Source organism: Halichoerus grypus, chromosome 10 (genome assembly GCF_964656455.1).
Source record: "Halichoerus grypus chromosome 10, mHalGry1.hap1.1, whole genome shotgun sequence".
Lineage (NCBI taxonomy): Eukaryota > Metazoa > Chordata > Mammalia > Carnivora > Phocidae > Halichoerus > Halichoerus grypus.
In genome coordinates, this window is record NC_135721.1 from 101,451,721 (window position 1) to 101,478,772 (window position 27,052).

The following is a 27,052-nucleotide window of genomic DNA, read 5'->3' on the forward strand; positions in this document are numbered from 1 at the left end:
CTTTCCCAAAGCAGGTCTCTGCCGCAGCTACTGTTGGAATATATCCTGGAGGATGGGCCAGACTTTATATTCTTTGGAAGAACAGAACATCATTCACTGCGTTCCAAGAAAATTATTTATGGGGGCTTTCACAGCGGGACCTCACAGGGAAGCATGATTCTCTCTGTTCTCCTAATGTTGTTTTTTGAAATCTTCATGTTTGTGTAGTCATATTCACTAGGAATCAAAGTGATGTGCCATGCAGAAAGCAGTAGAGATTTCTAGGACATTGCCTGTGGTCGGCAGTGAGGAATCCCTAACTCAACTTGGTACTTTTCCCCACTGAGTAAATGATTCCTCCAAATAGTTAATAAGGTGTTGAATTCTGCACAGACAGAAATGCTAATGCCTCTGCCAAATACCTACGAATATCAGCTCAATCTTTAGTGGTTAGAATCTGACATAAATCCTCCGAATGTATTAAAGTCAGCTGTGGTAGCTGCCAGAGAGGCTTGTTACGTTGACCTTGGGCAAAGCCTTACCTGACAGCAATTCAATAGAAATATGGGTGCCAAGACACTGTATTTTTATAAAGGAGAGAATGAAGAAGCTGTTTAAGTTAAGCATTTACTGCTCTACAACATAAAAGCAGGATTCAGGCTCCCATGTATGAGCCACATTCCAGTGAGACCCCGAGAGAGACAGATATTATGTGAAGATCAGAGAGAGACATCTAACTGCCCATTATTGTTCACCTCACCGTGGGGGCTAAAAGTGCCTAATGAGTTTGTGTTCCTTTCAACAGAGTTTAATTGCCACAAATTGTGATATTTTGGTATAATATGGGCAGAAGATCATGTCTCTAAAGTTTCTCACAGAATCCAGCTGTAGGAATATATTGAATTAAATCAATAGAGGTTTCCCAACAAGGATTAACTGGTAGAACTGAAATCCCCTGCATAAAACATGAAAGAAAAAGGGTATCATTTGTAAAATAGTGAAAGACCTACTTCTCTTTCAAATACCAGTTAAAAATTGTCAAGACCAAGCACAATAATGTTGAAATAATAATGTGTTGGAAATATTAGGTTAAATATAATTAAAATTAATTTTACTAGTTTCTTTTTGCTTTTTAAATGTGGCTACTAGAAAATTTAAAATTGCATATGTGGCCTACAGTGTATTTCTCAAGGACAATGCTTCCAACGGCTTTTAGCCTACTATTCAGATTGAAAGAGCAAATCCTCACTATGGCTTACAAGGTTCTACATGATCTGGACCTTGATCAACCACCTGTCCTAGGATCCTTCACTTGTATACGCCACTGTAGCCACGCCCACCTTCTTGCTATGTCCTGAAAACATAAACCTCACCCCCCTCTCAAGGCTTTTGCATATGCCATTCTCTCTCTATTCTCTCTAGAATGCACTTTTCTGGATTTTCTCATTTGTTACTCCTTTACTTCATTTAAGTGAAGGATTGCTACTCTTCTGACATCTTCTTGTTCACTCTACCAGAAATAAACCCCCATCTTCCTGATGCTCAATAGCCTGCTTTTTTTCCCTCATATTTATTACCATCAGACTTTTTATTATATATTTATTTTACATTATTTTTTGTTTCATTTATTGTTTAATGTTTTGTTTATTTTCAGTATCTCCTTCTAGAAAGTAAGTGCCATTAAAGAAAGGACAGTAGTGTGCTGTATCCAGCTTGCATCAGGTCACAAGAGCCAACTCTTAAATTTCTAGGAATTTTGAGAGTTGGTTTTAAAATATAGTCATTATTAAATTATGTAAGTTTATAATTAAGTGAATTATATTGAAGAAAATAATAAATAAGCATAATTACTTTTTTAATTGCTTTTTTTTTCATTTTATTCTTATCCATGCTCTGAAAGTTATTTAAATCTATTGTATTTATAGGGTGGAAACTATATAATGGTGTACTACTACCCATTTTTTACCAATGTATGTTTGTAGCTTAAAATTGGCCATTGTGGATGTATTTACACCATGGAAATTGGCAAATGCCTCAAATCAGGGCTGTCTTCTTGGTGGGTTGGAGGAAGTCCTTAAACATTACCAGCACACAATTGGGCAGGACCTTGCATTTTCACTGCTACTCTCCCTTTGCCTGTAGGAACCGTATCTAACACATGTGTTGCTGAAGAAATTCTGATTTAATGGATGGGATTTCATGGAAAGGGCAGAACTCTGTAGGCTGAAATCATTCAAGAAGATCTAAAGAAGGAAAAATATATCTTAAAGTTTTGGAAAATTTAGAAGCCATATAGGAGTGGGATGTGTATGTTTGTGTTTATGTGTGTGTATGAATGTGTGCACACAGACGTGCACATTTTTGGTCAAAGCAAACACCTAAGCAAAGGGATGAGGCATTTAAAATAAATTTAGAGGGGTACCTGGGTGGCTTAGTTGGTTAAGTCTCCAACTCTTGATTTCTGCTCAGGTCATAATCTCGGGGTCAGGAGATCAAGCCCACGTCAGGCTCTGTGCTCAGCTCAGAGTCGGCTTGGGATTCTCTCTCTCCCTCTCCCTCTCCCTCTGCCTCCTCCCCTCCATTCACTCTAAATAAATATATGCATAAATAAATAAGTAAATATTTTTTAAAATAATGAATTTAGAGGCTGTGAATGGAACCATTTTTAGTTCAGAAAGGAAGAGAAGGATGAGCTTGATTTCTACAGCCTGATGCTGGGATTTTAGCAAAGCTCTAGTTTTCTGAGCACATTAACACATATGGACCCACGCCTGTCTTACTGGTGCCATGATCCTTGAATCCATGGATTTGTCTTTTCTCCTCCCCATCCTGGGAGGGCCACCTGAATGTGCCAGTAGGTGAGCACTCGGGCCCAAGGTTTTGCAATTCCTTGCAGGTTGCTTCCTTTTAGCTCATCCGTATGTACTCTGCCCACCTGCTAATTCATGCAGATGTTTTAGAAGCTGTGAAATATTATTCTTTCAGACTTGAAAGAATGGGGGCCCAGGCAACTCTGTGTTACATTCAAAAGCTCACATCTCCTCTGCATCAGTTTTCAGGCCCTTTACTTCCAGGGATAGGAGTGTGGAAGAACAATCCCAGCCTTTCTCTCCAGGCTTTGTTCATTGCATCAGGTAGACCCATAGTCAGTCCAGAATCATTCAGAGCCCCGCACCAAGAGAGAAGCAGCTAAAACTTCTTGGGGTGAAAATTCCAGAAAACCCAAATAAAACTGGCATACCAAAAAGAGAACATTATGGAACAGGGCTTGCTTCTGGCGCAGCTTGATCTGTGCCTCATATGATACCACCAGGACCAGTTTCACTCTCCACATGTCTCTTACCTTCTCTTAAATAATAAAGCTCCATTTGAAAGCGTTATTTTCAAATGCTTCCCTCACAGACTGAAGTTGACTATGGCTTTTCCAGCCCATACATTTTCTGAGCTTCAAATCTCATAGAAAAGGGTGAGAATTTCTCTCCTCGAAGTCTCAGGGGAAGAAACAATTATAATAATAACTAATTCTTGAATACTTTTAATTTGGGATTTACTATGTAAGTACGTTACATATAATAACCCCTTTTATGTTTATATCTTCTCAGTACTTAGCTTATTCCTGTTTCAGAAATAAACTGAGTTTGAGACACATTAAATAACATTCCAATAGTGACTGGCTGAGTGGGGACTCAAAGCCAGGTACCTGCTCCCCAGTGACTGGGACCCTTTATTATATCACGTGACCTCCCAGAAGGCCGCTTGTATGTATTTCATTGGCTCTGATTAGGCCAAGTGCACCAATCCCTGGACCAATCCCTATGGCCATGAGTCACTCAGCCCTGAGCTGTGTGTGGCATTCTGAAGCAGAAATGCCCCACCTTGTATACCTGGCTTGGTGGGATAGGGGGCTTCTGCAGGGTTATTGCTTGAATAGGATGATAGCTGCAGTGTTGGCTACAAAGGAATCTCAAGCCGCCTGGGGCTCTGTTCTCCCTTGGTGATTTTCTCTGGGGCAGAATGGGGTCACTCTACCTCCCCCTACCCACCTCCCTCCCCCGCCCCCCCGCCCCAGACATATAGAGACAAAGTTTCCCTATGCTCTGGCCATGATTTCCTGAAGCTCTGGGCAGTGGGAGTGGACCAGTCCCACCTGCAGAATGACGAACCCGGACAGGAAGGATCCTCCACGCCCTTGGAAATGGGAGCCCTCCATGGCCATGCTGAATGGTTGTTCCATCCCAGTGTAGGAGCTATTTTTCCTGTCTGACAGCCCTGCCTGCAGGGCTTGGTGCTCCCAGCCACAGTGCAGGCATTTGAGAACTCACTGAAAGAAGCCATTTCTGCCAAGCTTTTGAGGGATGCGTGGTGATAAACTAGAAGTGGAAATCACCACTCTGAGAAATGAGGGTGTCACATTTTCACCAAATACAGCACCCGTGGTGGGGTGGGGGGCACAGAAACGACCCTCTGGCTGTCCAGACCTTTCCATCTTGTCAGCTTAATGAATTTGAGCACCAAAGCCTGCTGGCAGTTGTCTGTGTGCAGAGTGAGACAGTGATGTAATCCTGATTAAAATAGTTAGTAAGGAATTAATGAGAGGTTATCTCTTTGTCTTCAATCATTTCCTGGTGAGAAGAAGATTCTCTAAGCAGAACTCATTAGAGCTGTTCCTTTGCAGTTACTGAAATTACCCTGTTTTGAAATTACTCAGAATTTTCAAGAAGCAAACTCATTTCAAGTCATTATTTCTGAATGTTATGACTACAGTATGAAAAAATTGTTTTATTATTATTTTTTTAAACCAAAGATCTAGTCCAATCAGGAGGGTTTGAACACTTATTCTGGTATCTAAATTCCACTCATTTTAGTTTATTTTAGGATGGAATTTTTGCAGGCACATAAAGGAAGACAGAGACTATTTGGGTCTCCATCAGAGATAGTAAATGAAGACAAATTTATTCTAATCTGTTATAGGAGAATAATTCAGTTGAATCTAGTACGACAAATATTCACTATGTACCTTTTGTGTTGTGGTTAGTGGAGTATTTAAGACACAAAAACAAAAAAGCATTGTTAGTAGCTTGAGCTGTCAAGGGTAAAGACTCAGGGATCCCACTGGAAGCTACAAATCTCAGCCCCAACATTTACCACCTTTGTCATCGGGGGTAACTAAAATCTCTAATTTTCTGTTTCTTAATAAGCAGAACAGGGATAAATGCAATACTTTCCTTACAAGGTTAATATAAGGAGTAAAAAAAAAAATCTGTAAGAAGTATTTAGAAGCATATCTGGTGCATAGGAAGGATCCAATGGGTGTCTGATTAAGGAGCTCAAATGAACATAAAACTAAGTAAAAGAACTTTCTGTTTGGAAGTTTGACAAAGTATATGGACCACTATCTGGTCAGGGTCTGCCAACAAATTATATTTTATTTTAGGTGATCTTATGATCTCAGGGAAGCTGCTTCCATTAGAACACCTGGAAAAACAGAAATTACATCCAGGTTTACATGGGAATTTATCATGTGACCAAGATTGCATTTTTTTCTTCTTCTTTTATCCAAAAACAATTAATATACATTATCATGTTAGTTTCAGGTGTATAATATACTGTGCATAATATGATTCAACAATTCTATACATTTCTCAGTACTCCTCAAGATAAGTGTACTCTTAATCCCCTTTATCTATTTCACCCATCGCTCCCACCCACCTCCCTCTGGCAACCACCAATTTGTTCTCCATATTTAAGAATCTGTTTTTTTTTGTCTTTTTTTTTCTTTCATTTGTTTTGTTTTCTTAATTCTGCATATAAGTGAAATCATATGGTATTTGTCTTTCTCTGACATATCTCACTAAGCATTATACTCTTTAAGTCCATCTATGTTTTTGCAAATGGCAAGATTTCATTTTTTTTTACAGCTGAGTAGTATTCCTGTGTGTGTGTGTGTGTGTGATATTTTCTTTATCCAATCATCTATTAATTGACCCTTGGGTTACTTCTATATCTTGGCTATTATAAGTAATGCTGCAGTAAACACTGGGGTACATATATCTATTTGAATTAGTGTTTTTGTTTTCTTTGGGTAAGTACCCAGGAGTGGAATTACTGGATTGCATAGTAATCCTATTTTAATTTTTTGAGGAACCTCCGTACTGTCTTTCACCATGGCTACACCAATTTGCATTCCCGCTAACAGTGCTTGAAGGTTCCTTTTCCTCCATATCCTTGTCAACACTTATTATTCCTTGTTTTTTATTTTGGCCATTCTGACAGGTGTAAAGTGATATCTTACTGTGGGTTTGATTTGCATTTCCCTGATGATAATGATGTTGAGCATCTTCTCGTGTGTCTGTTGGCTATCTGTATGTCTTCTTCAGAAAAATGTCTATTCAGGTCCTCTGCCCATTTTTTAAATGGATTGCTTCATTTTTTTTGGTGTTGAGCTGTACAAGCTCTTTATATATTTTGGAAATTAACCCCTTATCAGATATATCATTCACAAATATTTCTTCTCATTCACTAGGTTGCCTGTTTCTTTGGTGGTTTCCTTCATTATGCAAAAACTTTTTATTTTGGTGTAGTCTCAATAGTTAATTTTGCTTTTGTTTCCCTTGCCAGATGAAACATATCTAAAAAATGTTTCTATGGCCAGTGCCAAAGAAATTACTGCCTATGTTCTCTTCTAGGAGTTTTATGGTTTCAGGTCTCATATTTAGATCATTAGTCAGATTTGACTAAAGTTGTAGTTTTTTTTTTTGCATATGATGTAAGAAAGTGATCCAGTTTCATTCTTTTGCATGTATCTGTCCAGTTTTTCCAACACCATTTGTTGAAAAGACTATCTTTTCCCCATTGCATATTCTTGCTTCCTTTGTTGTAAATTAATTGACCATAAAAGCATGGGTTTATTTCTGGACTCTACTCTGTTCCACTGATCAATGTGTGTCTTTGTGCCAGTACTATACTGGTTTGATTACTACAGCTTTGTACTATATCTCGAAACCTGGGATTGCGATGCCTCCAGGTTTGTTTTTCTTTTTCAAGATTGCTTTGACTATTTAGGGGTTTTTTTTGTTGTTCCATGAAAATTTTAGGGTTCTTTGTTCTAGTTCTGTGAAAAACGTTGGTGATATTTTGTAATTTAAGACTGCATTTAACTCAGGATAGTTTATGGATTATATCAGGTAATAATTGCTGCATATATGGAAGAAAACATGAGATTCCTTCCTTACTCCACACACAGATATAAATTCAGGATGAATTAAAGAGCTAAATGAAAACAAAAATAATAATCTTGGAACAAATTACAGGGGAATATTTTTATAACTCTGGGATGATGGAACTTTCTTAAACAAGACAGAAACCTCAGAAAACATCATAAAATAGAGATACTCCACTATATAAATATTTTAAGAACTAGTATGGCAAATATACCATCAGTAAAATGAAAATGTAAACTATATATTGGTTAACATAATTAAAATAGAATTGACAAGTAAAGAGTACTGGTCCTACTGTTTGAAGAGCTCTTTCAATTGATAAAGTTAAAAGACAAAAATAAAATAAATAAAGACAAATAACTCCACTAAGTATGAATAGACAATTCAGAAAAGAAGAACTGGAAAAGCCAATAAATTTAGAAAAAGATGCTCAACCACATGCAGGAAAATGCAAATTTAAAAATGAATTACAATTTTTTTTGGTTATCAGATTTGCAATCCAATGTGGTGAGACTTTGGGGTGATGGAGAGGAAGATGAGGGGATACTGTCACACATTTCTGGAGGAACAGTCAGTTGCTACCATAATATCTAGAAATATTGCTTAAAATTAAAAAAATGTTGCTACCCTTTGTCCAAGTAATCCCACTTTAGGGAATTTTACTTACAGAAATAAAGGCACCCAAAGGTACTGATATAAGTATTAGAGCACTGCAGTTTTGCAGAGGAGGAAAATGGGAAGTAAGCTGCAAAATGCATCAACAAAGTAAGGGCTGAATAAATTGTGGTGTCTACATTCTACTGAATATTATGCAACTTGTAAAGAAAATGAGGTAGGGATGTTTACTTACTTTTCCATCTCTTAAATAAGTTTTTCCAACCCTTTCTTGCTTTTTTGCTGGCTGTTCTGAGCCTCAGAAGGAACTTTTTACTGTAGTTTTGTTCACATTTTTCTCCACATCAAGAGTAGGAGAACTGTACCCTGGATAGAAATTCACCTGTGAGATTCATATTCTGTGTGGCATGAAATTGCTGTCTGAGACATAGCTGAGGAAGCAAGAGGGATGGAATATAGAAAGCACATCAGCACTAGTGTGGAGAAGAACACAGGTAGCATATAAATCATTCACTTAGCCTAGTTGCTTGGTAATAAATTTTAAGGGGTGGGGCCTCCTGCTGAGGGAGGTGCCTCTTTACAAGATCAGGAAAGATTTAGCCATACCACCTAGGCTTGTTCTTATGACACCAAAGTTAATGTGGCTGTCTGTCCCCTGGGACCTGCTAGCTGAGGTCATGACCACCTTCTGCACCATCGAAGTCAATTATTGTTTTAATAGCGCCATCTTGGTGTGCTTTGATGACTTCCAATGTCTGAACTAATTCATTCACACTGTCACTTCTATGAGTATTTATTAAACAACTGATATGTATCTTGCACTGTTCTGGACACTGCAGATAGAGTAGTGAATTAAACAGACCAATTTTATTCTCTTACGAAGTTTCTATCTAATCAGGGGCCTGAATAGAGAACAGACAATAGAAAAATAAACAAATGGATGTATAGAAGGTGATAAGTATATAAAGGAAAGTAAAGCAGGGAAGAAGATGGCAAAGTACATATACATATGTGTGCATGTATGTAGGCTCTTTTAAATAGGGTAGTAAAATAGGGGGTTAGGGAAGGCCTCTCTGCAAGGGTGACATTTGAGCAGGATCCTACCTAAGGAAGAATGTGACCTCTTGGTGCCACCCCGGAAAGGAGGTTTCAGGTAGAAGGAACAGCAAGCGAACTGTTCCAAGGCAGGAGCATGTGTGTGTGTGTACATGCATGTGTGCATGTGTGCGTGCATGTTTTCCCAGGGAGGGAGAGGCGGCAGGTACACCTGGAGCAGAGGGAGAGGAGAAAGGGAGTGCAAGGAGCTGCACTCATGGAAGCAGCACAGGCCGGGACCACCGGCATCCCTCTGGCTCTGAGAAGGATTGTGAATTTTACTCTGCTTGAAGCCACGCCAGGTTTTGAGCAGGAGGCTGATGAGATCTCACTTAATGTTTTAACAAGGGTCGTTCTGGCTGCTGTGAAAAGAATGGACAGGAGGAAGTATGGGTGGAATCAGGAAGCTTGTTAAAAGTCTTTCTCAGTGTCAGGGGGAGATGATGATGGCTTAGACCACTTAGAAACTGTGGTGTCACGGAGTGTGGTCTGACTGGGGACATTCCGAAGATGGGGCTGACCAAATTTGCTGATGGATCCGATGTGAGGCAAGAGATTGGGATCAAGGGTGAAGCAAGAGATTGGGATCAAGATCCCCTTTAACAGACCTTTCCAGTCCCCTGATCTACACTCTGAGGCCCCCTTACTGAGAATGGGTTAAAATGTTCCTGTCAGGCCTGGGGTGGGAGGGGGTTGGAGAGAGCCTGCGGAGTAGTGTCTGTGGGAGGCCTTTCCCCTCCCATTCTGCTCTGAGTCACAAAACTCATATTTGTACCTCACTTCAGAATTGAACAAAAGTGGATCTCATTCAAATAATTCATTTACCACTCAGAAGAGTCCCTGTGTGGTCTTCTTATCCTGAATCTTCTTGCTATCTTGATTTTATAGATGACATAGCTCCAGGTCAAGAACTAACATGCTTTCTCCAGGGTAGCAGGGTTCTGATTTGAACCCAGACCTTCTGGTCTCCATCCATACCATGCAGCGTCCTACGCAGACTTCCCAAGGCATTCCCGCGTCCTGCCTCATCCACACTCCTCAGTAACTTTGCCAGTATGTGGAGCAGATATAAGGAACTAGACAGTGTAAATAAGGCAAGCGAAGCTTAAAAGTACTTACTGAGATGCCCAGCAGCCACACCGCTCTGCTCATGGTGACACCCAGGTCTTGTGAGGCTCAGCACAGCACTGCACGTCATGGACGGGGGACCTGGGACACTGCTGACAGAGAACTAAGACAACTCCTCTTTTTTTTCCTTCAACCTGGCTTATTCAAACACTTTGTTCCTGCAAAAATAGGGCTTTCTGGGAAGCAAAATTCAACGAGACTCTGTTCTCATGGAATCTGTTGGCTTACTTCATACCTCTCAGAGGAGATTTTGGCAGGTCCAAACTCTGAGCTCAAACCCCCCCAGATCAGGAAGGGTCAGCACAGGGAGCAGAACCACAGTCAGAGGAAAGGAAAGTTCCTAAGTCTTCTCTGCACTCAGAATCTAAAGCTGTTGCTTTCACCCATCTGAAGCAGGCTGATCAGAGGAGGCACATCATCGAGAATGGAGACAGCAAGATCCCATTCTTTTCAAGGATCACTGCTCCCTGTCAGCTCAAGACTCAGAAGGCACACGGAAGGCAAGGGTGCCTTTTACCTTGCACTGCCTCCAGCCTGCTGGGGGAGATGAAGCCGGTTGGCTCAGCTCTGAGGAGCTCTGCAGCCCTGTCTGTTTAATTTCCGGTGGACCCTCAGTGCCCAGGGAGAGCGCGTGTTTTGCTTGTGATGTTGGTAATGAACCGCCGCTGGGAACAAATTAATGAGTGTGTCAGAAACTGCAGTGGAACTGTATTACGATTCATAAACACCACGGTGAAAATGCCAGTTGAGCTCTGGTATAAATACGCACAAACTCTGAAGAAGCAAACTCCTTTTCCTTCTAATGAGAGAAGAATTTAAAATAATATCATTCTGCCCTGAGCCACATTGCCAGGGGAGAGTTCCTTAGTGGATAGATGGTTTTTCTAATTTCATTTTTAATGCATAAAGAAACACAGTCTAATTTTACTTTTTATATTTGTGTGCAAATGTACTATACTTTGAAATACATGTAGTATATATACCATGTATGGGTAAAAAATATTCAAAAATGTAAATCGTGTCACCTTTTCAGGTGTTGTACCACGTTTGTTAAATGAGATCTTTCTCTTTTCTTTTTGTTGACTACCGTGTTTACATGGCCTTTTATCAATAGTCTTCTTTAATATTCTGAGTTTGGAATTTAGATGCAGAAATTAAAATTAAAAATGACCCCATTAGTACACAGAGACCTATGACTTTAAAGCTCATGGCAGGGGGAGAAAAAGAAAGTTCCATTTATTTTGAAGGTGCAGTGGGGTTGTGTTGGGAGCATCTATATATGATTCTTGATATGCATGAGGATGCTCACGTTTATGGTGGGGGCTGTTGCTGCAACAAAAGGCGTAAGACAGGGCTTCCACAGAGCCCTGACTTTCCATAAATGCCCCTGGGGCTGTTGCAGAGAAGGCTGGGAAATAGTGGGGAAAGAATCTCTGCAGTAAGGTTCCAGGCTTTCCCTTCCCAATTCAATAAGAACCACTCCTCTTTTATGTCCTTAACATCTCAGGGCACCAGGTAAATTTCATTTCATTAAAGTGTGCTGCAAAAGAAAGCCAGGAACTGATAAGTTAGTAGTGGATTGGGCATGGGTTTCAGAATCAATAAGACTTGATTTCATATATAAACTCCTGTATTTAGGGACACCTGGGTGGCTCAGTCAGTTAAGCGTCTGCCTTTGGCTCAGGTCATGATCCCAGGGTCTGGGATCCAGTCCCTCACCAGGCTCCTCGCTCAGCAGGAAGCCTGCTTCTCCCTCTGCCTGCTGTTTATCCCTGCTTGTGTGCTCTCTCTCTCTCTCTCTCTGGCAAATAAATAAATAGAATCTAAAAAATAAAAAAAAATAACTCCAGTATTTATTCGCTATTGGATTTGGGGCACATGTAACCCCTTAGAATCTTGATTTTTATCTAAGACTGAATGATAATAACCCCTACTTGCTTGGTTGCCATGAGAATTAGAGAGAGTGAATTAAAATGCCTTGCACTTAATTGATTTTCACAAAAGATTGTGTGATTATTATAACAGGTTCTAGCTGGTAACTAGTCATAGGTTTAAGTGGTTTGTTTTCTTCCTTTGACAACTTCAGAACATGAAGCCTCCTTCCTCTAACTGCTCTAATGTCAAGGCTAACAGAAGGCAATTTCGCCTTGAGTCAGAGACTCTATTTAGCTCATCACAACCTCAAATGTTAGTTTCAGAAAGGAGAACAAAACTTGTTCAAAAGTACTGCTTATTTCTCATAAGTGACCAATTTGAGTTTGGAACAATTGTGGGAAATGGTTTACTAAGACGTGAAGCAGTAATGTAACAGTTCTTTTTACCACTCCATTTTGAGTTATCTACTCTTAAATTGTTCTTGAGTAGCTTCTTAACACCATCACCTGTGAATTTCCATCTAAAACAGTATGCAAAATAGAAAGCACAATGACTGAATCAAGTTGGTGTCAAAGCAACTTTCCAGGAGTAAAAGCATATCTGGGTTAGACTCCAGTGCAGTTCCTTTGTCTCCAACTTCAGAAGTTGAGTTTGTAGTAGGTGCCATTTAGCGAATCCTTCCAGCCTTATTACAGATGGCATGTTGAATCACTTGTTTTCCTCAATTCCTTACCAAGAGAGTGACTCACTATTGACATGGCAATCCTTCATTTTAAGATTCAGGTCAGTAGTTAATGAGTTGCTCAGTGGTCAATAAAGTGGGAAAAGAAATGACAAGAAATGGAATTGTTTTGAATGAGGTGTTACTCTTTACAGCTAGATGAAATGGGTTATATTTTGGAAATTATAGGAGAAAATCCAAACTGAGTAATACTGGCCAAGAGAAAAGGGAAGATTTGCCTCATCCCCTCTTTGGGGATTCTGTTACTCTAGTTCAACTATCTCACATTTATTTTATGTAGTTCAAAAATCAAAGTAGTTGAGGCATTGTGTGGCCTTTTCAAACTTAGCAACCCAAGGTGAATTTTTGATGGATGCATCCAGTTTCATGTAGGCAAAAGATCTTGAATGTGCTAGTCACAAAACAGCAGTGAATGTTAACGAGGGCATTGCAATTTAAGTTCTTGCATAACCAGCTATGTCCAGAGATGGGATGCCCACTTTCCTCACTGATAGCAGAAAAAAATGGTGTTGTAGATCAAAAGGGCTTCTATCCATCATGAAAATTCATTCTTGGAGGACAGTGAATCAAAGCTTGTGGAAGGCCTTTTATGAATCACTCAGCAGAGAATTGGGAAAGTTTTAAGGATTCATTCATATTCACAGCCACCAGATTTTCTGAAATGCTTGTTAACTTTCTGAGACCATCTTAGCACAGTTGGAGTGTTTCACATCAGCCAACACATGGTCTCAACTCAGTGTTCTCAAATTGGTTCATTGCATAATGTCTGAAATGAAATAACATCAAGAGGCAATGCTAAGTGACTCAGCAAAAAGCAGTGACTTGTAGGGAGCTGCCTGAAGGCCAGGGTGAGTCCCAGTCTGTTTTATAGACTTCTGTTCAGTTTTCCTAGGAAGGCAGTTTCTTTGTTTTACTTTTATTTTTTTTAAAAAGATTTATTTATTTATTTGAGAGAGAGAAAGAGAGAGGGAGTGATGGGGGAGGGGGTGAGGAAGAGGGAGAGAGAATCTCAAGCAGACTCCCTGCTGAGTGTAGAGCCCCACATGGGGCTTGATCTCATGACCCCGAGATCACAACATGAGCCAAAATCAGGAGTCAGATGCTTAACCTATGGAGCCACCCAGGTGCCCCATTTTGTTTTATTTTTATAAAGTTCTTTTGCTGTGGCACTCATTTTCTTGGGATATGATTTTTAGTAATGACCAATATCACTCTGAAACAAGATGGTATTTTAGTTGACCTTCCCCCAGAAGCACATACTGAGATGCAAGATGTTTATTGGGAAAGCAACACCAGGAAAAACTGAAGCATGGGGGTTGGGGGAAGGAAACTGATAAGGCATGGGTTATAAAATAAGTTACCATTGAAGACAACTGGAGCTCAGTCTCATTGGGAAATTCTAGGAAAAGGTGTGTGGATATGCCTCAGAGTTACCTCACGTGAGGGGCAAGGAGGGTCAGAGCAGAAGGCAGATGGGAGGCAGTGACAGGGTATGTTATAGACGGTGACATTGTGATGAAGGAACTCATTTCAGGAAAGTTATTAGAATTGGGATGAGTTTGGGAAGGGTAGGAGAAAATCCTACACATAAGAAGATAAAGAATCAGTGAGATAGAAGACCAAATGATGGAAAATAAAGAAGCTGAGAAAAAGAGAGATAAACAACTACTGGATCACGAGGGCAGAATTCGAGAGATAAACGATACCATAAGACGAAACAACATTAGAATAATTGGGATCCCAGAAGAAGAAGAAAGAGAGAGGGGGGCAGAAGGTATAATGGAGCAAATTATAGCAGAGAACTTCCCTAATTTGGGGAAGGAAACAGGCATCAAAATCCAGGAAGCACAGAGAACCCCTCTCAAAATCAATAAAAATAGGTCAACACCCTGACATCTAATAGTAAAACATACGAGTCTCAGAGACAAAGAGAAAATCCTGAAAGCAGCTCGGGAGAAGAGATCTGTAACCTACAATGGTAGAAACATTAGATTGGCAACAGACTTATCCACAGAGACCTGGCAGGCCAGAAAGGACTGGCAGGACATATTCAGAGCACTAAATGAGAAAAATATGCAGCCAAGAATACTATATCCAGCTAGGCTGTCATTGAAAATTGAAGGAGAGATCAAAAGCTTCCAGGACAAACAAAAACTAAAGGAATTTGCAAACACGAAACCAGCCCTACAAGAAATCTTGAAAGGGGTCCTCTAAGCAAAAAGAGAGCCTAAAAGCAACATAGACCAGGAAGGAACACAAACAATATACAGTAACAGTCACTTTACAGGCAATACAATGGCACTAAATTCCTATCTTTCAATAGTTACCCTGAATGTAAATGGGCTAAATGCCCCAATCAAAAGACACAGGCTATCAGATTGGATTAAAAAACAAGACCCATCGATATGCTGTCTGCAAGAGACTCATTTTAGACCCAAAGACACCCCCAGATTGAAAGTGAGGGGGTGGAAAACCATTTACCATGCTAATGGACACCAAAAGAAAGCTGGGGTGGCAATCCTTATATCAGACAAATTAGATTTTAAACCAAAGACTGTAATAAGAGATGAGGAAGGACACTATATCCTACTTAAAGGGTCTATCCAACAAGAAGATCTAACAATTGTAAATATCTATGCCCCTAACATGGGAGCAGCCAATTATATAAGGCAATTAATAACAAAAGCAATGAAACACATTGACAACAATACAATAATAGTGGGGGACTTTAACACCCCCCTCACTGAAATGGACAGATCGTCTAAGCAAAAGATCAACAAGGAAATAAAGGCTTTAAATGACACACTGGACCAAATGGACTTCACAGACATATTCAGAACATTCCATCCCAAAGCAACGGAATACACATTCTTCTCTAGTGCTCATGGAACATTCTCCAGAATAGATCACATCCTAGGTCATAAATCAGGTCTCAACTGGTACCAGAAGATTGGGATCATCCCCTGCATATTTTCGGACCACAATGCTTTGAAACTAGAACTCAATCACAAAAGGAAAGTTGGAAAGAACTCAAATACATGGAGGCTAAAGAGCATCCTACTGAAGAATGAATGGGTCAACCAGGAAATTAAAGAAGAATTAAAAAAATTCATGGAAACCAATGAAAATGAAAACACAACTATTCAAAATCTTTGGGATACAGCAAAGGCAGTCCTAAGAGGAAAGTATATAGCAATACAAGCCTTTCTCAAGAAACAAGAAAGGTCTCAAGTACACAACCTAACCCTACACCTAAAGGAGCTGGAGAAAGAACAGCAAATAAAGCCTAAACCCAGCAGGAGAAGAGAAATAATAAAGATCAGAGCAGAAATCAATGAAATAGAAACCAAAAGACATAGAACAGATCAACGAAACTAGGAGCTGGTTCTTTGAAAGAATTAACAAGATTGATAAGCCCCTGGCCAGACTTATCAAAAAGAAAAGAGAAATGACCCAAATAAACAAAATCATGAATGAAAGAGGAGAAATCACAACCAACACCAAAGAAATACAAACAAGTATAAGAACATATTATGAGCAACTCGATGCCAGCAAATTAGATAACCTGGAAGAAATGGATGCATTCCTAGAGATGTATCAACTACCAAAACTGAACCAGGAAGAAATAGAAAACCTGAACAGACCTATAACCACTAAGGAAATAGAAGCAGTCATCAAAAATCTCCCAAAACACAAAAGCCCAGGGCCAGATGGCTTCCCAGGGGAATTCTACCAAACATTTCAAGAAAAATTAATACCTATCCTTCTGAAACTGCTCCAAAAAATAGAAATGGAAGGAAAACTTCCAAACTCATTTTATGAGGCCAGCATTACGTTGATCCCAAAACCAGACAAAGACCCCATCAAAAAGGAGAATTACAGACCAATATCCCTGATGAACATGGATGCAAAAATTCTCACCAAAATACTAGCCAATAGGATCCAACAGTACATTAAAAGGATTATTCACCATGACCAAGTCAGATTTATCCCTGGGCTGCAAGGTTGGTTCAACATCCGCAAATCAATCAACGTGATACAATACATTAACAAAAGAAAGAACAAGAATCATATGATCCTCTCAATAGATGCAGAAAAAGCATTTGACAAAGTACAGCATCTTTCTTGATCAAAACTCTTCAGACTATAGGCATAGAGGGTACATACCTCAATATCATAAAAGCCATCTATGAAAAACCTACAGCCAATATCATTCTCAATGGGGAAATACTGAGAGCTTTCCCCCTAAGATCAGGAACGCAGCAGGGATGTCCACTATCACCACTGCTATTCAACATAGTATTGGAAGTCCTAGCCACAGCAATCAGACAACAAAAAGAAATCAAAGGCATCCAAATTGGCAAAGAAGAAGTCAAACTCTCACTCTTTGCAGATGATATGATACTTTATGTGGAAAATCCCAAAGACTCCACCCCAAAACTGCTAGAACTCATACAGGAATTCAGTAAAGTGGCAGGATATAAAATCAATGCACAGAAGTCAGTGGCATTCCTATACACCAACAACAAGTCAGAAGAAAGAGAAATTAAGGAGTCGATCCCCTTTACAATTGCACCCAACAATGTAGGATACCTAGGAATAAATCTAACCAAAGAGGCAAAGGATCTGTACTCAGAAAACTATAGAATACTCATGAAAGAAATTGAGGAAGACACAAAGAAATGGAAAAACGTTCCATGCTCATGGATTGGAAGAACAAATATTGTGAAGATGTCAATCCTACCTAGAGCAATCTACACATTCAATGCAATCCCCATCAAAATACCATCCACTTTTTTCAAAGAAATGGAACAAATAATCCTAAAATTTATATGGAACCAGAAAAGACCCTGCATAGCCAGAGGAATGTTGAAAAAGAAAATCAAAGCTGGCGGCATCACAATTCCGGACTTCCAGCTCTACTACAAAGCTGTCATCATCAAGACAGTATGGTACTGGCACAAAAACAGACACATAGATCAATGGAACAGAATAGAGAGCCCAGAAATGGACCCTCAACTCTATGGTCAACTAATCTTTGACAAAGCAGGAAAGAATGTCCAATGGCAAAAAGACAGTCTCTTCAACAAATGGTGTTGGGAAAATTGGACAGCCACATGCAGAAGAATGAAACTGGACCATTTCCTTACACCACACACAAAAATAGACTCCAAATGGTTGAAAGACCTCAGTGTGAGACAGGAGTCCATCAACATCCTAAAGGAGAACACAGGCAGCAACCTCTTCGACCTCAGCCGCAGCAACTTCTTCCTAGAAACATCGCCAAAGGCAAGGGAAGCAAGGGCAAAAATGAACTATTGGGACTTCATCAAGATAAAAAGCTTTTGCAAAGCAAAGGAAACAGTCAACAAAACCAAAGACAACTGACAGAATGGGAGAAGATATTTGCAAATGACATATCAGATAAAGGGCTAGTATCCAAAATCTATAAAGAACTCATGAAACTCAACACCAAAAGAACAAAGAATCCAATCAAGAAATGGGCAGAAGACATGAACAGACATTTTTCCAAAGAAGACATCCAAACGGCCAACAGACACATGAAAAAGTGTTCAATATCGCTCGGCATCAGGGAAATCCAAATCAAAACCTCAATGAGATACCACCTCACACCAGTCAGAATGGCTAAAATTAACAAGTCAGGAAATGACAGATGTTGGCGGGGATGCGGAGAAAGGGGAATCCTCCTACACTGTTGGTGGGAATGCAAGCTGGTGCAGCCACTCTGGAAAACAGTATGGAGATTCCTCAAAAAGTTGAAAATAGAGCTACCATATGATCCAGTAATTGCACTCCTGGGTATTTACCCCAAAGATACAAAAGTAGGGATCCGAAAGGGTACGTGCACCCCGATGTTTATAGCAGCAATGTCCACAATAGCCAAACTGTGGAAAGAGCCAAGATGTCCATCAACAGATGAATGGATAAAGAAGATGTGGTATATATACACAGTGGAATATTATGCAGCCATCAAAAGGAATGAGATGTTGCCATTTGCAACGACGTGGATGGAACTGGAGGGTATTATGCTGAGCGAAATAAGTCAAACAGAGAAAGACATGTATCATATGACCTCACTGGTATGAGGAATTCTTAATCTCAGGAAACAAACTGAGGGTTGCTGGAGTGGGGGGTGGGGTGGGAGGGATGGGGTGACTGGGTGATGGACACTGGGGAGGGTATGTGCTCTGGTAAGCGCTGTGAACTGTGCAAGACTGTTGAATCTCAGATCTGTACCTCTGAAACAAATAATACAATATATGTTAAGAAAGAAAAAAAGAAGAAGAAGAATGTAGCAGGAGGGGAAGAATGAAGGGGGGGAAATCGGAGGGGGAGAAGAACCATGAGAGACGATGGACTCTGAAAAACAAACTGAGGGTTCTAGAGGGGAGGGGGGTGGGAGGATGGGTTAGCCTGGTGATGGGTATTGAGGAGGGCACGTTCTGCATGGAGCACTGGGTGTTATGCACAAACAATGAATCATGGAGCACTATATCTAAAACTAATGATGTAATGTATGGGGATTAACATAACAATAAAAAAATTAAAAAAAAAAAGAAGATAAAGCAGAGGGAGCCAAAGGGATATCACAGGGATGGCATAACCTTTGATACAATTGATTCTGTGGTGAGGAAGCGTACTTGAGTTACTGACCATCTACTATTATTAATTTTTAAGTATCCACAGAATGATTACTCAGTATGTAAGTTTTATAGGCTCTGATCCTTTGTTTCTTCCTGTTGGATTCTATTTGACCATATTCTTGATGACCATCACTAGTAAACAAGTGAGGAAGAGGAGGAAAAAGAAGAAGAAGGAGGGGGGAAGGGAGGAGGTCAGGAGGAGGAAAAGAAGAAAAAGGGGGAAGAAGGGACAGGAAGAGGAGGGGAAGGATGGGGAGTTGGGGGAGGAGGAGGAAGAAAAGGAAAAATATTAAGAAGGAGGAGGACAGCGAAAGACAATGTAGACTATATAACCTAAATCAGAAGTTTTTGGAAATGGATCTATGGGTTAATGCTAAACTGTGATGACTTTTTTTTCTAGTTCATGGAGGAAAAATAAATAAAAGGTCAGTGTAGTGAAATTTCCATAGAGGTAAATCTACTCTGATATTATATCTTTCCAACATTTTGATATTAAAGGTTTTTCTCTTAGACAACATAGTAATAATGGATGGGTATTTAAAAAAAAATACTCTCTCAACCGAAATAAAGAATTAGGAAACTCATGTCCTTAGTTTTGAAAAGGTGCATATATTTTGCTGGTATGAGAAACTTAGAGTCCTGGAACCATTAGCCTCACCCTCCAAGACATTTTTTACGTCATTCTGAAAAGTTAACCAATACTAATGGCTGTGGGTCACTCCTTAGCAAGGCTGCATTTGAAATAGAAACAGTATATTCAAGTGGATCAGAGCATAGGTTAGGGCCAGAGACTAGGTCTTTCAGCATGGCCACTTGCTGTCCATGAGAACTGTTATGGATTTTTCAAACCTTTGTGTCTCAATATACTCATCTGTAGAATGGGTAAAATAATCAGAGCACCTATCTCACTAGGCTGATGTGAAAAAAAAAACGCAATAATACTTGTACAATGCCTAGGACAAGATCTGCCACACAATAAACATACAATAAATATTACCTATAATAGTTAACTATATGTATTACTCTATGATAATGGAAACATGCTAATACAGCTGGAAATTTCCAAAATTGAGGGTTTTTTTTTCCGAGATGATGCTTTCTAATTAAATTACTTGGTCTACATGCATTACAACAGGTGAAGTATTTTTTTTAATATTTTATTTATTGATTGATAGAGAGAGCGAGAGAGCACAAGCAGGGGGAACAGTAGAGGGAGAGGGAGAAGCAGGCTCCCCACCAAGCAAGGAGCCTGATGCGGGCTCGATCCCAGGACCCTGGGATCATGACCTGAGCCGAAGGCAGACACTTAACCATCTGAGCCACCCAGGCGCCCCAACAGGTGAAGTATTTTTTAAATAAAAAAAGAAGATAGAGATATTACTCACGGTAGGTAATAACTTTAAAGTTTTCACATTATTTTTTTTAAGATTTATTTATTTATTTTAGAGCAAGATAGTGAGAGTGCGAGATCAGGGAGGGGCAAAGGGAGAGAGAGAGAGAAAATCTCAGGCAGACTCCCCGCTGAGCACAGAGCCAGACAGAAGGCTCCATCTCACATCCCTGAGATCATGACCTAAGCTGAAATCAAGAGTCAGATGCCCAACCAACTAAGCCACCCAGGCGCCCCTTCACATTATTTTAATGAATATAGAGTAACTCTTCAGATGGACTTTACTGTAAAGGATTTGTATTTGTATATAGGAATTGTAAAGCTTTTAAGCTTTAGCACTAGTTCTTGACAAGTTGTTTTTACATTGCAAGCATTTCTTATTATAATTGGTATGGAAAACAAGGACATTTTCTTCTTAATTAAGATAGCCTTTGGAAATTTATAATTGGCTATAGTAACTATATAATACTATAATATATCATAGCGACTGCATTATAAAATAATAAAGTGAAGGAGGTCATTTTATGATTTTAGTTTTTTTTCCTATGGTTTCAGGAGCATTTTACCAGACAAGGTAGAATATGAGGAAAGATGGCAATGATTCTATCATCCCATGAGTTTTGGACCAGAGTCTATGAGAGACATAGAATAAGAAGACAGTCTTCACAAATAGGAAAATGAACAGCGAACAGATGGGCTAAGTCTGCTTTTTCAGACAGCACTGTTTCCAAACATGAAAGCACCCCCGTGGACAAAGGAAAAGGATTTTGTCTGAACTCAGCACCTGAAGCAATAAATGCTGACTCTTTCCCATTTCCTTAAAGGAATCTTGGCCAAGATAGCAAGGGGACAGTGATGGGAGGAGGGAGAAAAGGCGAGTTTAAGATATATTAGCGTCTTTATCTCTTAATGGAGAGACTCAAATTTGATTGTAATTCCAAGCAAAATCTCATTAGCTGAGCTCAGCAGAACTCTTGAGAGACAGTTACTGGCCATCCCTAATCACTTCTCAAGTGGTCCCTTGGCTGGACTCTTAAAAGTCGGTTGGTTTCTAGACTTGCTGGAGGTGTGGCTGGAGAACCTGGAGAGAACTATACAATGGTTAGCTTGCCTTCTGCCTGTAATGTCTATGTTTTATTTTATTTTATTTTTTTTAAAGATTTTATTTATTTATTTGAGAGAGAGAGAATGAGAGAGAGCACATGAGAGGGGGGAGGGTCAGAGGGAGAAGCAGACTCCCTACCGAGCAGGGAGCCCGATGCGGGACTCGATCCAGGGACTCCAGGATCATGACCTGAGCCGAAGGCAGTTGCTTAACCAACTGAGCCACCCAGGCGCCCTGTAATGTCTATGTTTTAATATGTTTACATGTTTAATAAAGACACAAACAGCTGCCTCTGAATGTCTACTATAGTTTGTTGGGAAAATGCAGCCCGCAATTATGGTTTTCAGAATGACATTTTCCAGTCTGACAAAATACACTTCTGTTTTTATTCCTGCTTAGGAATTTGGAAACTGATTTGGATAGTCTCCAAGTGTCCCTCTCCCCACTGTAGGTGGTAGGTTGGTATCATGTAGGTGTCTGTCCTGGATGGCTAATTCTGGATCCAGATGGTTATATATATTTAATTCAATACAACTACATAATTTTACTGGGAACACCATGTGCTTCATTTTTTCAACTTATTAAATTCCTACTCTGTACAAAAGATCCCTTTTCTGGGTACTGAGAATGCCAGTAAAGTGTAATGCACAATCCATGCATATATATAAACATGCTCACATCACATGGATGTGTGACTAAGTAAATCCACCCTCAAGAGTGGATTCACAGATTTTGAGAAATAGTGATTAAAACCAGGGCTTGCAAAGATGGCAGTACTTACTGTTGGGTGGATTGTAAGATGAAAGTGCTGAATGTGTAGTTTTTAAAAAGATGATCTACAAAAATATAATTTGTAGAATTCAGCAGTTTTGGCCAGAGTGAATATTATTATATAGACTGAAAATCAGAAAATTAGAGGCAAATAAAATTTACTCTTTTATAGGTTTTTCAGTTGTTGCTTTATAGTCACCAAGTATGTGTGAAGCCCAGAATCACAGAGCAAAGCTGAGTACAGGATAGGGTTTGCAGACACAGCACTTCTGAATCTGCAGATTCCTCATCAGATCTAAAGCTCCCAGGTTGGTATCTCAGGTGATGATAAAAATGGTCATATGGGATGATATTCTCTCTCTCTCTCTCCCCCATTATCTCTCCCCCCCAACTCCTTATCTCCTGTGCCATGCTGACATTAGCTATAGAATTTAAAACTGATGTAACTTCAGGTTGGTGGGGTATGCACATATTAGAGGGTTTCAGCAATGCAATGACTGCTGAGCACAGACTAATTTGGGGAACGATGAACCCCTGCCATTTTTCTCACTGTTTTGCAGTAGGAGAGGAAGAAAAGCCACCCACACAAGCTTCCTTGACTTTCTGTTGTAGGTGGTGCACACCTGGCCAGAGATTCCAATCTGGCCCCGCCCCTCTCTGACCTCACTTCCTGCTGATCCTGCACTTACTTCCCATGTCTTTGAACAATCAGAGTCTCTGTCGTTGTTTAGCCGTGGCTGGAGATCTTCTCTGTATCCTCTGTCTGCTTATCATTTAAGTGCAGCTAATCTACTTTATTTGGGAAGCTTTCCCTCATGACCCCCAGGCCCTAGACTCCATCTCACCCCACCTTGTGCCACCATGTCCAGGAGGAACTACTAGGGCTTCCCTTATGATCCATTTCCATGTCTGTGTCCATCATTAGACTAGAAGACAAAGATCATATTGCATTGAATCATTTGGTCCCCAGTGCCTGATAGGCCCAGTTCCTGCCTAGTGAGGTGAATACCTAAAAGATGTTTACTGAAAGAAGTGCAATAAAGAAATACTGTTAATTGAAAACCTGGCACCAAGGACTTTGAAATAAATCCAAGATTTATCAGTTCTGGTTTTGTTTTGCTTTTTGTTTGTTTGTTTGTTTCCTTTCAGTTAATGGAGAGTATAGTCACTTCTGACATGCTTCTCATCTACGATGCATAGATTGCAAATGCTGGAACTAACTGCAGCATAGACTAGAAAGGAGAAGAAATGACATCTCATCTGCCAGTTCTTTGTTCTTCACCTACAACACCAAACCTGAGGCCTTCAGCATTTGATAAGGAAACAGAAGAGCTATATCTACAAACCCCATTTTGCTCTCAGCTTCCCTGTGTGGTTCCAGACTTCATGCCTATTGGAGGATTATGAACTAGCAATTAGAAAATGTATAAATTCAGAGTGAATTTTTATTCATCTCTTATTTTCTGATTGGCAACCTACCTCATAATACTTACTCTTTGGTTGAAACTACAAATTATATCTTCACATTGACTTAAGAAGTCTGGTTGGCATTATTCCCCAGAACATAGCGATTCATAAAATGCTAGTTGTCTTATATAAAGTAAATGCATAATTATTTACTGAGACAACTAAGCCAAATACCAAGAAAGTATGGAGCCAGGAAACTATAATATATGGCTGTATTGGATACCTCATTGGATCATGGATTTTCTAATAAAATTTAGGCATTATAAAGGCAACTTCCCAATTTCACCAGAAGGCATTCAAAGAAATCACAATAGTAAATAAACTGACAAGAAGCAGAATAAGTGCACTCCCAACCAAGGGCTCAGCATCAAGTAACTCTAAAAACCATCAAAAATAGGTGTATGGGCACGTGGGTGGCTCAGCCATTAAGCATCTGCCTTCAGCTCAGGTCATGATCCCAGAGTTCTGGAATCAAGGCCCGCATCGGGCTCCCTGCTCAGCGGGAAGCCTGCTTCTCCCTCTCCCACTCCCCCTGCTTGTGTTCCCTCTCTCGCTGTGTCTCTCTCTGTTAAATAAATAAATAAATAAATCTTAAAAAAATAGGTATAAATAATAAACACATAACAACTACAAATCATGGAAATAATTTGAAATGGTAAAATTATACTCGGGGCTCAGTAACCTTAAATGTAGGGTAACCAGTTATCTCAAAGTGCCTCCCTGGTGCCATAAACTGCAGGGACAGTTATATACTTACTAGCAGTAGAATCCACTTTACTGAAATCTTCCACTCAAAACACTAGTAGGTAAACCTGAAAAAAAAAAAAAACAACACTCTTGTTAAAGAGGAACCAAGAATGGATTCCACAGACCATTCCCTCCTTCCCCTTCTCTGCCTCATATGGTGAGTCCGAGACCCTAGGACTTTACTAGATCATAACAGTGACCAAAAATTAGGCAGGCTCATTAACCAAAGTTAAACATTTGACTTTTGCTAATCTTGTTTTTTTTTTAATTACTTCTACTTTTTTTTTTTCAAATTTTTATTTCAATTCTAGTTAGTTAACATGTAGTGAAATATTGGTTTCAGGAGTAGAATTTAGTGATTCATCACTTATATCTAATACCCAGTGCTCATCACAACAAGTGCCCTCCTTAATACCCATTACCCATTTATCCTATAGCCCAGCAACCCTCCAGCAACCCTCAGTTTGTTCTCTATAGTTAAGAGTCTCTTGTGGTCTGCCTCCCTCCCTCTTTTTTTTTTTTTTTTCCATTCCCCTATGTTCATCTGTTTTGTTTCTTAAATTCCACATATGAGTGAAATCATATGGTATTTGCCTTTCTCTGATTGACTTATTTTGCTTAGCATAATACAATCTAGCTTCACTTCTTATTTTTAATAGGTGATAGATGTATGTGGTTAAAAATTCATAAGGCAAAAAAGGAATATAAATTTCTGGTTTGAAAAGACAGCACAAAGTTGCCCCATACCTTCTCTCTTTTCATAAGTCACCCCCAAACAAGAGGAAAAAACAGAAAAGCAAAGTCCATATTAGTCCTGGTTAAGGGAAATTGACATGTTGAATAAGAATGGGTGAAAGGATCAAAGGTGTCAGTCACCTTTCTTCTTTGTTCTGGAGTTTCAGGTTGCCCTCCTTGGAGGCAGTAACAACTACCAGTCAATGGTGTATCCTTCTGGGGTAATCTTTGTTATTTTTATGTAATCACACAAATAGTACATATTGTACATGCAGTTCTGCATTTTGATATTTTTAAAGGTTATCTTTCCATAGTAGCTCAAATAGATCTGCTAGTTTTGTTTCTTAATGACTAGTATTTTGTTGCATGGCAGCCCATAATTTATTTACCTGTCCTTTGTTAATAGACCTGTAGGTCATTTATAATATTTTGCAGCTACAAGCACTGCTCCAAGGAATGAAGCTGGATATCTATCAGTTGGCATCTGTGTATCTATAGAATATATTCCTGGAAGGTGAATTGTTACTTCAAAGGGTATGTGCATTTTTAATACTGATATATATTTTAAGTAGCTGTTTATAGAGGTTGTTCTAATTTGTGCTTTTACTGGTAATGAAAGACACTTTCTTCACAATGATACCATAATGTGTTTTCAAACTTTATGATCCTCTCCTAATCTGTTCATTTTCATGTCAAAGTTTAATATGCAGCTTTTCCATAGGAAGCGAAGTTAACATTTTTTACTACATTTCAAACTTTTTAAATGAACCCTGTGTCCTATCCTTTTGTTCACTTTTCTATTGGGTTGTTGGTCTTATTGCTTAAGTTGATTTGTAGAAACTCTTTGTATGTTAAGGGAATTAGTTTTCTGTGATATGAGCCATAAATATTTTTTTACAAATTTGTTTGACTTTTGACTTTGTATATAGAGCTTTTGGACACAGCTAAAGAAAAAAAAATAATGTAGTTTAATTACCTTTCTTTTTAAGCTGTCTGCGTATTTTATCACACCAAAGAGTCTTGTCCACTTCAAAATTACATTTTAATTTATGTTTTCTTTCAGTAATTTTGTTTTATTTCTATAATAAATGTTTTTTAAATCAATCTGAAATTTGTTTTATTTTAAAAGTTTGTTTTATTTATTTACTTATTTAGAGAGAGAGAGAGAGTGAGGGGGAGGGCAGAGGAAGAGGCAGAGAAAGAATCTTAAGTAGGCTCCCCGCTGAGCAAGGAGCTCACTGTGGGGTTCCATCTCATGACTCTGACATCATGACCTGAGCTGAAATCAAGAGTCCAGCACTCAACTGACTGAGCCACCCAGGTACCCCAAAACTTGTTTTACTTTTAAAGTTAAGGTATGGAGTTTAAGGTATAAAAACTTTTTTTTTTTTTTTTCCGGAAGGCTATTAAGCTGTTCCAATATATTTGTTGAATAAGCTTCCTTTCTCTGCTCCTGGAATTGAAATGTTATCTTTATTGCATATTTAATTGCTATGTGTATATACATATTTCTGGACT

At 39.3% G+C, this 27,052-nt stretch overlaps 2 long non-coding RNA genes across 4 annotated transcripts in view; one reads left to right on the top strand and one right to left on the bottom strand.

Annotated features, from left to right (window-relative positions):
- LOC118534579 (uncharacterized) overlaps positions 1 to 27,052 on the top strand; it is a 182,584-nt gene that overhangs the window by 72,207 nt on the left and 83,325 nt on the right. For 2 of the 3 annotated variants that reach the window (XR_004916770.2, XR_004916766.2), the window contains exons 2-4: positions 21,265 to 21,810; positions 22,758 to 22,893; positions 25,970 to 26,068. This is a non-coding gene — a long non-coding RNA (uncharacterized LOC118534579). The remainder of the gene's footprint in view (positions 1 to 21,264; positions 21,811 to 22,757; positions 22,894 to 25,969; positions 26,069 to 27,052) is intronic. The other variant, XR_004916768.2, reaches the window with a different exon arrangement.
- The window catches only part of LOC144379254 (uncharacterized), a 15,637-nt gene continuing 1,629 nt past the window's right edge, over positions 13,045 to 27,052 (bottom strand). Inside the window, exons 2-3 of the long non-coding RNA XR_013441947.1 lie at positions 24,810 to 24,864; positions 13,045 to 13,420 (exon numbers count right to left, since the gene is read on the bottom strand). This is a non-coding gene — a long non-coding RNA (uncharacterized LOC144379254). The remainder of the gene's footprint in view (positions 13,421 to 24,809; positions 24,865 to 27,052) is intronic.